The sequence below is a fragment of the Triticum aestivum genome, chromosome 4B, assembly GCF_018294505.1.
Source record: "Triticum aestivum cultivar Chinese Spring chromosome 4B, IWGSC CS RefSeq v2.1, whole genome shotgun sequence".
Classification (NCBI taxonomy): Eukaryota; Viridiplantae; Streptophyta; class Magnoliopsida; order Poales; family Poaceae; genus Triticum; species Triticum aestivum.
This window is the reverse complement of record NC_057804.1, coordinates 301,497,309-301,508,866: the sequence shown is the minus strand read 5'-3', so window position 1 is coordinate 301,508,866 and position 11,558 is coordinate 301,497,309. Positions and strand designations below refer to the sequence as shown.

The 11,558-nt window shown below is 43.2% G+C and overlaps 1 protein-coding gene across 1 annotated transcript in view; it reads left to right on the top strand.

Annotated features, from left to right (window-relative positions):
* The first annotated feature begins 9,648 nt into the window (after positions 1 to 9,648).
* LOC123090088 (uncharacterized) overlaps positions 9,649 to 11,558 on the top strand; it is a 33,273-nt gene continuing 31,363 nt past the window's right edge. Inside the window, exons 1-2 of the mRNA XM_044511551.1 lie at positions 9,649 to 10,928; positions 11,015 to 11,100. The gene's annotated coding sequence lies outside the window, so the exon portion shown is untranslated. The remainder of the gene's footprint in view (positions 10,929 to 11,014; positions 11,101 to 11,558) is intronic.

Here is an 11,558-nt window from a genome sequence, read left to right as displayed (position 1 = left end):
CTTCCCTTTAAGCTTTGCTAGTCTTGATACCCATGGTAATGGGATTGCTGAGTCCTCGTGGCTCATAGATTACTACAACAATAGTTGCAGGTACAGGTTATGCGACGATCATGATGCGAGAGTGATGTTTCCTTGTTTGGAGTTCTTCTTCTGCTTCTTCGATCAGGGGATAGGTTCCAGGTCGGCAGCCTAGGCTAGCAGGGTGGATGTCGTTTGAGTTTCTATTTGTGTTTCATCCGTAGTCGGATGATGCTCTTATGTATCGTGATGTTGTATTCGTGTGACATTGTATGCCTCTTGTATGTAACCCCATCTATTATGTAATGTTGATGTAATGATATCCACCTGGCAAAAGCATTTCAATATGCGGGTCTATCCTTGGTGGGACCTTCGAGTTCCTTTTGGATAGGATCGCATATTGGGCGTGACATGGCCCCTCGCGAGGGTCTTGAACCTGGGTTGATGAAGACGGGCCGTACTGGGCCACTGCTCGAGCCACGCCGCAGGCCGCTGGCAAGAAAGTTTGGGGACCCCCGTTCCCAGAACACCGACAAGCATGGCACACTGAACTATCGAGTAGTCATCAGCTTTGCTCTGCTAGACGTTCTTAACGTCATCAGTAGCATCTGGAGCAGGCCTGGCACCTAGCGGTGCTTCCAGGACGTAATTCTTCTGTGCTGCAATGAGGATAATCCTCAAGTTACCGACCCAGTCCGTGTAGTTGCTGCCATCATCTTTCAACTTAGCTTTCTCTAGGAACGCATGAAAATTCAAAGGAACGGTAGCACAGGCCATTGATCTACAATAACATAAACATGCAAAATAACTATCAGGACTAAGTCATGATAAATTAAAGTTCAATTAATCATATTACTTAAGAACTCCCACTTAGATAGACATCCCTCTAGTCATCTAAATGATCACGTGATCCAAATCAACTAAACCATGTCCGATCATGATGTAAGATGGAGTAGTTTTCAATAGTGAACATCACTATGTTGATCATATCTACTATATGATTCACGTTCGACCTTTCGGTCTCAGTGTTCCGAGGCCATACCTGCGAATGCTAGGCTCGTCAAGTTTAACCCGAGCATTCTGCGTGTGCAAAACTGGCTTGCACCCATTGTATGTTAACGTAGAGCTTATCACACCCGATCATCACGTGGTGTCTCGGCACGACGAACTGTAGCAATGGTGCATACTCAGGGAGAACACTTATACCTTTAAATTTAGTACGGGATCATCTTATAATGCTACTGTTGTACTAAGCAAAATAAGATGCATAAAAGATAAACATCACATGCAATCAAAATATGTGACATGATATGGCCAACATCATCTTGTGCTCATGAGCTCCATCACCGAAGCATCGTCATGATCTCCATCGTCACCGGCGCCACACCTTGATCTCCATCGTAGCATCGTTGTTGTCTCGCCAACTATTGTTACTACGAGTATCGCTACCTCTTAGTGACAAAATAAAACAATTACATGGCGATTGCATTACACACAATAAAGCGACAACCATATGGCTCATGTCAGTTGCCGATAACTTTGTTACAAAACATGATCATCTCATACAACAATTTATATCACATCATGCCTCAACCATATCACATCACAGCAAGCCCTGAAAAAACAAGTTAGACGTCCTCTACTTTGTTGTTGCAAGTTTTACGTGGCTGCTACGGGCTTCTAGCAAGAACCGTTCTTACCTACGCATCAAAACAACAATGATTTTTTGTCAAGTGTGCTGTTTTAACCTTCAACAAGGACCGGGCGTAGCCACACTCATTTCAACTAAAGTTGGAGAAACAAAAACCCGCCAGCGACCTATGTGCATAAGCACGTCGGTAGAACCACTCTCATGAACGCGGTAATGTAATGCCTGTCCTGGCGGCTTCTTCCAACAATACCGCTGAATGAAAGTATGACATGCTGGTAAGCAGTATGACTATTATCGCCCACAACTCTTTGTGTTCTACTCGTGGATATAACATCTACGTGTAGACTTGGCTCTAATGCCACTGTTGGGGAACGCAGTAATTTCAAAGAAAATCCTACAATCATGCAAGATATATCTAGGTGATGCATAGCAATGAGGGGGAGAGTGTGTCTACATACCCTCGTAGACCGAAAGCGGAACCGTTAAGTAACGTGGTTGATGTAATCGAACGTCATCCAACCGATCAATTACCGAACGCACGGCACCTCCATGATCTGCACACGTTCAGCTCGGTGACGTCTCTCGAACTCTAGATCCAGCTGAGGCTGAGGGAGAGTTTTGTCAGCACAACGACGTGGTGACGGTGATGATGAAGTTACCGGCGCAGCGCTTCGCCTAATTACTATGATGATATGACCGAGGTGGAAAACTTTGGAGGGGGGGCACCGCACACGGCTAAAGATCAACTTGTGTGTCTATGGGGTGCCACCCTCCCTCGTATATAAAGGAGGAGAGGAGGGGGCCGGCCGACCATAAGGGGCGCGCCCAAAGGGGGGAATCCTACTCCAAGTAGGAGTAGGTTCCCCCTTTCCAAGTGCTACTAGGAGAAGAAGGAAGGAGGGGAAGGATAGAAGGAAATGGGGGGTGCCCCCTAGTCCAATTCAGTTTGGGCTAGGAGGGGCGCGCGCCACACCTTGGCTTGCCTCCTCTCTTCCACTACTTGGCCCATGAGGCCCATTAACCCCCCGGGGGGTTCGGGTAACTCCTAGGTACTCTGGTTTTATCCGAAAGTTCTCCGGAACACTTCGTGTGTCCGAATATAGCCGTCCAATATATCAATCTTTATGTCTTGACCATTTCAAGACTCCTCAACATGTCCGTGATCTCATCTTGGACTCCGAACAAACTTTGGTACATCAAATCACATAAACTCATAATACCAATCATCATCGAACGTTAAGCATGCAGATCCTACGGGTTCGAGAACTATGTAGACATGACCAAGACAAATCTCCGGTCAATAACCAATAGCGGAACCTGGATGCTTATATTGGTTCCTACATATTCTACGAAGATCTTTATCGGTCAAACCGCATAACAACATACGTTGTTCCCTTTGTCATCGGTATGTTAATTGCCCGAGATTCGATCATCGGTACCATCATACCTACTTCAATCTCATTACCGGCAAGTCTCTTTACTCGTTCCGTAATACTTCATCCCGCAACTAACTCATTAGTCACAATGCTTGCAAGGCTTATAGTGATGAGTATTACAGAGAGGGCCCAAAGATACCTCTCTGAAACACGGAGTGACAAATCCTAATCTCGATATATGCCAACCCAACAAACACCTTCGGAGACACCTGTAGAGCACCTTTATAATCACCCAATTATGTTGTGATGTTTGGTAGCACACAAAGTGTTCCTCCGGTATTCAGGAGTTGCATAATCTCATAGTCTGAGGAACTTGTATAAGTCATCAAGAAAGCAGTAGCAATGAAATGGTCACGATCATAATGCTAAGTTAACGGATGTGTCATGTCCATCACATCATTCTCCTAATGATGTGATCTCGTTCATCAAATGACAACACCTGTCTATGGTTAGGAAACATACCCATCTTTGATTAACGAGCTAGTCAAGTAGAGGCATACTAGGGACAACATGTTTTGTCTATGTATTCACACATGTACTAAGTTTCCGGTTAATACAATTCTAGCATGAATTATAAACATTTATCATGAAATAAGGAAATAGATAATAACTTTGTTATTTCCTATAGGGCATATTTCCTTCACCTTGAGCTTAAGTGGTAGGTATTTTATGGCGTGGTGATCATCTCCTCGTGCAATATGAATGTGGAGAAGATAATATTTGATCCATACGGCCGGGTCTGTTATCTCGTCATATTGTTCAATGTTTACGGGTTTAACCCTTCAGGGAACTGATGCCACATTACCTCATCTGTGAAGCACATCGGATGAGCGGCGCCCCTGACCCAGGCTACGTCGTGCCGGAGATCGTCTGTCATGTCAGCCCGGTGCTATTCCCGAACTCTATTGTTTCGTTCGTGCCAAGTTTGGCATCCGTCCCTTCCAGCTGGGGCGTAATTTCAAAATCCATAGATGGATCTTGTGTGTCTTGCTCTAATGGCGAGGTCGTAACGTAGATCATATTGTTATTCAGGTTGTGCTGCATCCTTGCCTTTGGGCGAGGGGGAGTGATGTCGCTTGAAGCTATGTCGGTATTTCCCCAAAGAGGAAGGGATGATGCAGCACAACGGTGGTAGGTATTTCCCTTAGATATGAAAACAAGGTTATCGAACCAGTAGGAGAACCAAGCAACACAATGTAAACAGCCCCTGCACACAAATAACAACACCTCGCAACCCGACGTGTTAAAGGGGTTGTCAATCCCTTTCGGGGTACGACGCCTCAAGATAGGCAAAGGATGTGAGGGAAAAAGTGGTAGATAGGATAAATATATCACAGAACAAATAAATTGCAGCAAGGTATTTTCAAATTTTTGGTTTAATAGATCTAAAAATAAACGCAAGGAAAAAAGTAGATCGCAAGGCAAATATGATGAAAAGAGACCCTGGGGCCGTAGGTTTCACCAGTGACTTCTCTCAAGGAAAATAGCAAACGATGGGAAAACAATTACTGTTGGGCAATTGATAGAACTTCAAATAATTATGACGATATCCAGGCAATGATCATTATATAGGTATCACGCCCAAGATTAGTAGACCGACTCATGCCTGCATCTACTACTATTACTCCACACATCGATCGCGATCCAGCATGCATCTAGTGTATTAAATTCATGAGAAAACAAAGTAATGCAATAAGAACTATGACATGATGCAGACGAGATCCGTTTATCTATTGCGGCAGATATAGATCTCATCAAGTTATCCTTAGTACCAATGATACATACGTGTTGGTTCCCTTTCTGTCACTAGGATCAAGCACCGTAAGATCGAACCCACTACAAAGCACCTCTTCCCATTGCAAGATAAACAGATCAAGTTGGGCAAACAAAACCCAAATATCGGAAAAGAAATATGAGGCTATAAGAAATCATGCATATAAGAGATCAAAGAAGTCTCAAATAACTTTCGTGGATAAAAACATAGATCTGATCATAAACTGAAAGTTCATCGGATCCCAACAAACACACCGCCAAAAGACTTACATCATATGGATCTCCAAGAGACCATTGTATTGATAATCAAGAAAGAGAGAGAGAGAGAGAGAGAGAGAGAGAGAGAGAGAGAAGAAGCCATCTAGCTACTAACTATGGACCCGTAGGTCTACAAAGAACTACTGACGCATCATCGGAGATGCACAAATGGAAGTGGTGAACCCCTCCGTGATGGTGTCCAGATTGGATTTGGTGGTTCTGGACTCTGCGGCGGTAGGATGAATATTTCATCGCCTTCCCTAGGGTTTCTGAAATATTGGGGTATTTATAGAGCAAAGAGGCGGTCCGGGGGCTCCCAAGGTGGGCACAACCCACCAGGGCGCGCCTGGGCCTCCTGGCGCGCCCTGGTGGGTTGGCCCCTCCTCAGGACTCCCCCAGGTGCCACCAGGGCACAACTTCTTCCTTTTGGTCCATAAAAAATAATCGTAGAGTTGCGTGGCATTTGGACTCCGTCTGATATTGATTTCCTGCGATGTAAAAAACATGTAGAAAACAACAACTGGCACTTGGCACTATGTCAATAGGTTAGTACCAAAAAATGATATAAAATGATTGTAAAACATCCAATAATGATAATATAACAACATGGAACAATCAAAAAATATAGATACATTAGAGACGTATCAACATCCCAAGCTTAATTCCTGCTCTTCCTCGAGTAGGTAAATGATAAAAACAGAATTTTTGATGTGGAATGCTGCCTAACATGTTCATCACATTATTTTCTTTATAGCATGGACATATGGACTTTTATATGATTCAAAGCAATAGTCTAGTTTTGACATGAAGACTTTAATACTCAAGCGTACCAACAAGCAACCATGTCTTTCAAAATATCAACACTAAAGCAAGTTATCCCTAATCCGTCATGCTGAATCATTGATCCATTCATGAAACACACTCGAATGTTGGCTACACCCAATGCTCAAACATGATCATAGTGCCCCTTAGTTGGTGCTTTATAAGAGAAGATGGAGACTCAAATTCAAAATAAAAATTGCATAAGTAAAAGAAAGGCCCTTCGCGGAGGGAAGTAGTGATTTGTAGAGGTGCCACAGCTCAAAGCTTAAATTGAGAGATAAATTTACTTTTGAGAGGCATACTTTTTCTACCAACGAAAACGACTTGGAGCATCCCAACACTTTCCATACTAGATACATCATAGGCGGTTCCCAAACAGAAAATAAAGTTTATTCCTTTTTCCACCATAACTTTCACTTTCTATGGCTAGTCGTATCAATGGGTGCCTTCCATACCAACAACTTTCCAAGGAATTTATTATTTGACAACATAAATTAAATTCATTTTTTATTTCGGGACTTGGCATCCCTAATACCTTTGTCGTACTCTCGTGCAATGACAAGTGAATAAACACTCATCGTGAGAATAACACATCTAGCATGGAAAATATTGGCTACCCTTTACCGCCTCATGAGTAGTAGAGCACACAAAAGAGAAATTTATTTTGAACATTAGAGATGACACATGAAAATTTGCTTAGAACGGCATAGAAATACCGCATATAAGTAGGTATAGTGGACTCATATGGCAAAACTGGTTTAAAGGGTTTTGGATGAACAACTAGTGATCATACTTAGTGCAAAACGAAGGCTAGCAAAAAGATTGAGAAGCGACCAACCAAAAAGCGAAAAATCTCGTACCCAAACATTAAGGATAAGTAACACCGAATAATGCACCATTAGTAGGATATAAATTTCATTGCATAACCATTGACTTTCGTGCTTGCATAGGGAATCACAAACCTTAACATCAATATTCTTACCAAAGCACAACTACTCATCAACATGACTCATATATCATATCGTCATATCTCAAAACCATTACTAAGAATCAAGTTTATTTTGTCCAATGATCTTCATGAAAGTTTTTATTATATCCTCCTTGGATATCTATCAGTTTGGAACTATTTTAATATGTTGCTTTTGATAAGCTCAAACAAATATAAGTGAAGATCATGAGCATAATTTTTTTTCTTTCTATCAAATTAATCTAAGTGAAACAAGAGAGAATTTCTTCAAAATTTACTAACTCCCAAATAAATCTAAGTGAAGCATGAGATCATTTCTTCAAAATTAACAAAGCACACCATGCTAAAAAGATATAAATGAAGTACTAGAGTAAGTCCATGGCTCTAAAGATTTAAGTGAAGCATAGGAGCAAGAATAGCATAATTTTTGGCTCTCTAAAAAGGGTGTGTCCAGCAAGGATTCAACACTTAAAACACAAAGCAAAACAAGCAAAAACTCATATCATACAAGACGCTCCAAGCAAAACTCATATCATGTGATGAATAAAAATATAGTTTCAAGTAAAATACCGATGGTTGTTAGAAGAAAGCGGGGATGCTACTCGGGGGCATCCCCAAGCTTAGTTGCTTCATACTTCTTTGACTATTATCTTGGGGTGCCTCGGGCATCCCCAAGCTTAGCCTTTTGCTTATCCTTATTCTTTAATCCATCGTAAGATGACCCAAAACTTGAAAACTTCAATCACACAAAACTCGAACAAAACCTTCGTGAGATCAGTAAGTATAAGAAACCAAACCACTACTATATGTACTGTAGAAAACCTATTATTATTATTATTATTTTGTTTTTGCATTATATCTACCATATTCCAACTTTTCTATGGCAAAAAATCATTAAAGAAAACCATATAATCATCAAAACAAGCACACAACGCAAAGAAAACAGTATCTGTCAAAAACAGAACAGTCTGTAGAAATCTGAAAATTTCGAATAATTCTGTAACTCCGAAAATTATGAAATAGACTGTCCGACATGACGAATTTGTCTATTAATCCTCTACAAAAAGAATCAACTTAAAATCACTCTTATGTAAAAAATGACAACAAATCTCGTGAGGGCAAAAGTTTCTGTTTTTCAGCAAGATCAAATAAACTTTCACCCAAATCTTCCTAAAGGCATTGCTTAGAACAGACACTAACTAAAACACAAAAAACACAATCATAACAGTAGCATAATTGTGCTAACACTCAAAAACAGAAAGAAAAAATCAAAAATAAATTTTATTCATTGGGTTGCCTCCCAACAAGCGCTACCGTTTTACGCCCCTAGCTACACATAACACGAAGGATCTAAGTGTTGCCTTTCGTTATCTTTGCCACTTTAGTAAGGGTCTTTTCAAACCCGGGAGGCTCTTTGTGCTTCCCTAAATTTTTCAGAAACTAAACTAACTTGATATACCAAAAATCCAACCGTTCATTGCAAAGAGAAATCAAAGTGTTCATACGATTGATACTACCATTGAGATGCTTGAGAGGTTCATTATATTTTTGTAATTCCACCATATGTTTATGCAAATCACCGAGTTTGTCCAAAATTTAGACTCCCTCTAGGGTGAAAGAAAACCCTTTCCTTTGTGGTGAAACTCCCAAAATTCCTTTTAAAATTCCATAGGAAGCATTGACATCAAGCTCAAAAAATTCCCTTTTGCGGCAAAATACAAGAGTTGTCTATGATGCAAAGCCAATCCTACATAAAAAGTTCTAAGCAAAATTTATGCATCTCCCTTTAGGTTACAAACACGATAAGATTCCATAAGCCTGTACCAAGCATCTTTCAAATTTTCTCTTTGTTTTTGTTTCAAGTATAGAACTTCAAAGTCTGGTAACAAACAAGGAGCATTCAAACTAGCCATAGTGAAACAAGAACACAAATAGATCTAACGAGAAAACGACGAACGAAAAATAGGGCGAATAAAATGGCAATTTTTTGTGAAGTGGGGGAGAGGAAAACGAGAGGCAAATGGGAAATAATGTAAATTGCGAGGAGATGAGATTTGTGATTAGGAACCTGGTTGATGTTGAAGAACCTTCCCGGCAACGGCGCTAGAAATTCCTTTTGATGTCGCTTGAAGCTACGTCGGTATTTCCCCGAAGAGGAAGGGATGATGCAGCATAGCGGCAGTAGGTACTTCCCTTAGATATGAAACCAAGGTTATCGAACCAGTAGGAGAACCAAGCAAGACAACGTAAACAGCCCCGCACACAAATAACAACACCTCGCAACCCGACTGTTAAAGGGGTTGTCGATCCCTTTCGGGGTAAAAAGTGGTAGATAGAATAAATAGATCGCGGAACAAATAAATTGCAGGAAGGTATTTTTGTATTTTTGGTATAAAAGATCTGAAAATAAATGCAAGGAAAAAAGTAGATCGCAAGGCAAATATGATGAAATAAAGGATGAACGGGTAGCTAGCAACAACAACAGTGTCCACGTCATCTGTGAATAGTGCACAGTTCACGATGGCACCGCAGGAGGGGAAAAGCAACACGATTGCCGATTGGGCGGCCCTCTCTCTCCAGTAAAAATATCTGAACTTTCTCCCTCATCCCACCTCCCTCTCGGCCGCCTCGACTTCTCCGCCTCCGCCTCCACCACAACCGATGGCTCCACGCCGGCTGTGAATAGTGCGAGCGAGCGGGGCGATAGGAAAAGAAGAGTGAGCCCTTCCCCCTCCCCCCTCCCTCAAGAACCCTAGCCGCTGCCTCCTCCTCCCGCCTCAGCCGCCTCCCCCCTCCCCTCCACCCCTCCCGCATCTCGTCCGCCCAGAGTGCGGGGGCGAGCTTCTCGACGACGGTGGCGCTGGCTCGAGGCCGGGGAGCGGCCGATGCGGCCCTCCTTCTCGACGACGGTGGCGCTGGCTCGAGGCCGGGGAGCGGCCGATGCGGCCCTCCTTCTCCGCCATCACCGATTCTCCTGGCTGTTGTGATGGCAGCGCGGCGGAGCTCGTCGTCGACCGGCGGGCGGCACCAGGCGGCGGCGCGACCATTAGCATCGGCACCAGCGCACGAGGTCATGGGGCGTGAGGAGAGGGAGTGGATAGATGCATGGGGAGTAGGAGCCCGTGGTCATGGCGGCGCAACGGAGGTCGTGGCCGGGCCCTTGTCCCAACCTCAAGCCATTGGGGAGGTGAAGATGGTGATGGCGGCAGGAGAAGCGCGCGGAGCAGCAGAAACATCATCCCTCCTTGCCTTTCTTTTATCTCTTCCTAATAGTTTGTTGGTCGAATTTATAGGATTCTTAATCGACAGATCAGGAATCACCTCCCCATTCAGCTAAGCTGCATGTCTTTTGATTATATTTTGTCCTTTCTTGTACTTACATCTCATGCTGTGTGGATTTCCTATGGCTCAAGTTTGTTGCTGCGCTCAGGTTTCAGCAATTGCTGCACCTGCAAATTTGGGGTTGAGTGTACAGTTTACTTTCAGTCAAAAGCTATGCTATTTTCAGCACAAGATATTATATGTGGTCTTTGACAGATTTGATTGATTTCGGATGATGTACATGAATGACAGTGGACGGACAAGGATCGAGGGAATGTAGAAGCGGCTTCGTCAGCGTGTGTCGAGATTCTTAGCGAGCAGTTTCTTGGACAAGGATTGAAAAATTTAAGTATGTACTTATTCCTGTGTGCAGATTACCATGAATAAGACAACTGAAGGTTAATAATCTTCCTCTTATTTTGCATCCTTGATTAATTTATAGCATTCATAGTAATCCCACATGTATACAACTAATGTCTATTTGTTTGTTTCCACTGACATTTTCTTGCCGGCAAGAAACACTGACCTCAGGCATCTACAACTCATTGCCTTTGCTTTGTTGATTTATATAAAAAAGGAATTTCAGGCTGCCATTTATGTGAACATTTTTTCTGTTGCAGATTTGACCTGCTCGACAAAGTCCAATGAAAGAAGTATAATGTATCATTGATTATAGCTAAAGGTAAGGATCGTCTCTCGCCACAAGATATTATTTATGTTCTTTGACAAATTTGATTGATTTTGGGTGATGTGAATGGATGATAGCAGATGGACAAGGATTGAGGGAATGTAGAAGCGGCTTTGTCATCGTGTGTCGAGGTTCTTAGCAAGCAGTTCCTCTGAGATGGTTTCAGGTCGCTGATTGTTTTCTACCCTATGCACACAAGATGTCTCTCCTTTTATAGAGTATTTAACCAAAAACTACCACATTTCACGGAAACGTGTCGAAAAACTACCACTTTACGATTTTGTGCGAAAAACTACCACTTTTTCCGTAATCCGTGGCAAAAAACTACCAAGTCGCGAAATCGCTCGCTTCGCCCGCGCTAAGCACAAAACTGACCGCTTGGGCCCACAAACCAGGTGCCAGCGTGCCCCCTCGGCCCGTCCGGGTCGGCCGCCCCGGTGTCGAACAGGGCGCCGCCGCCGCGGGGGGCTCTGTTGCTGCCGCTGCCGCTGCCGGTGCTCTGGCGCCGGTCGGCCTTCCTCGGGATGCGGCCGCCGTAGGAGGTGCCGAGGAGGCCCCAGCCATCCTCGTTGGAGAGATGCCAGCCGAAGCGCTCGGCCATCTCCTGGAGGACGCGCCCGGCGC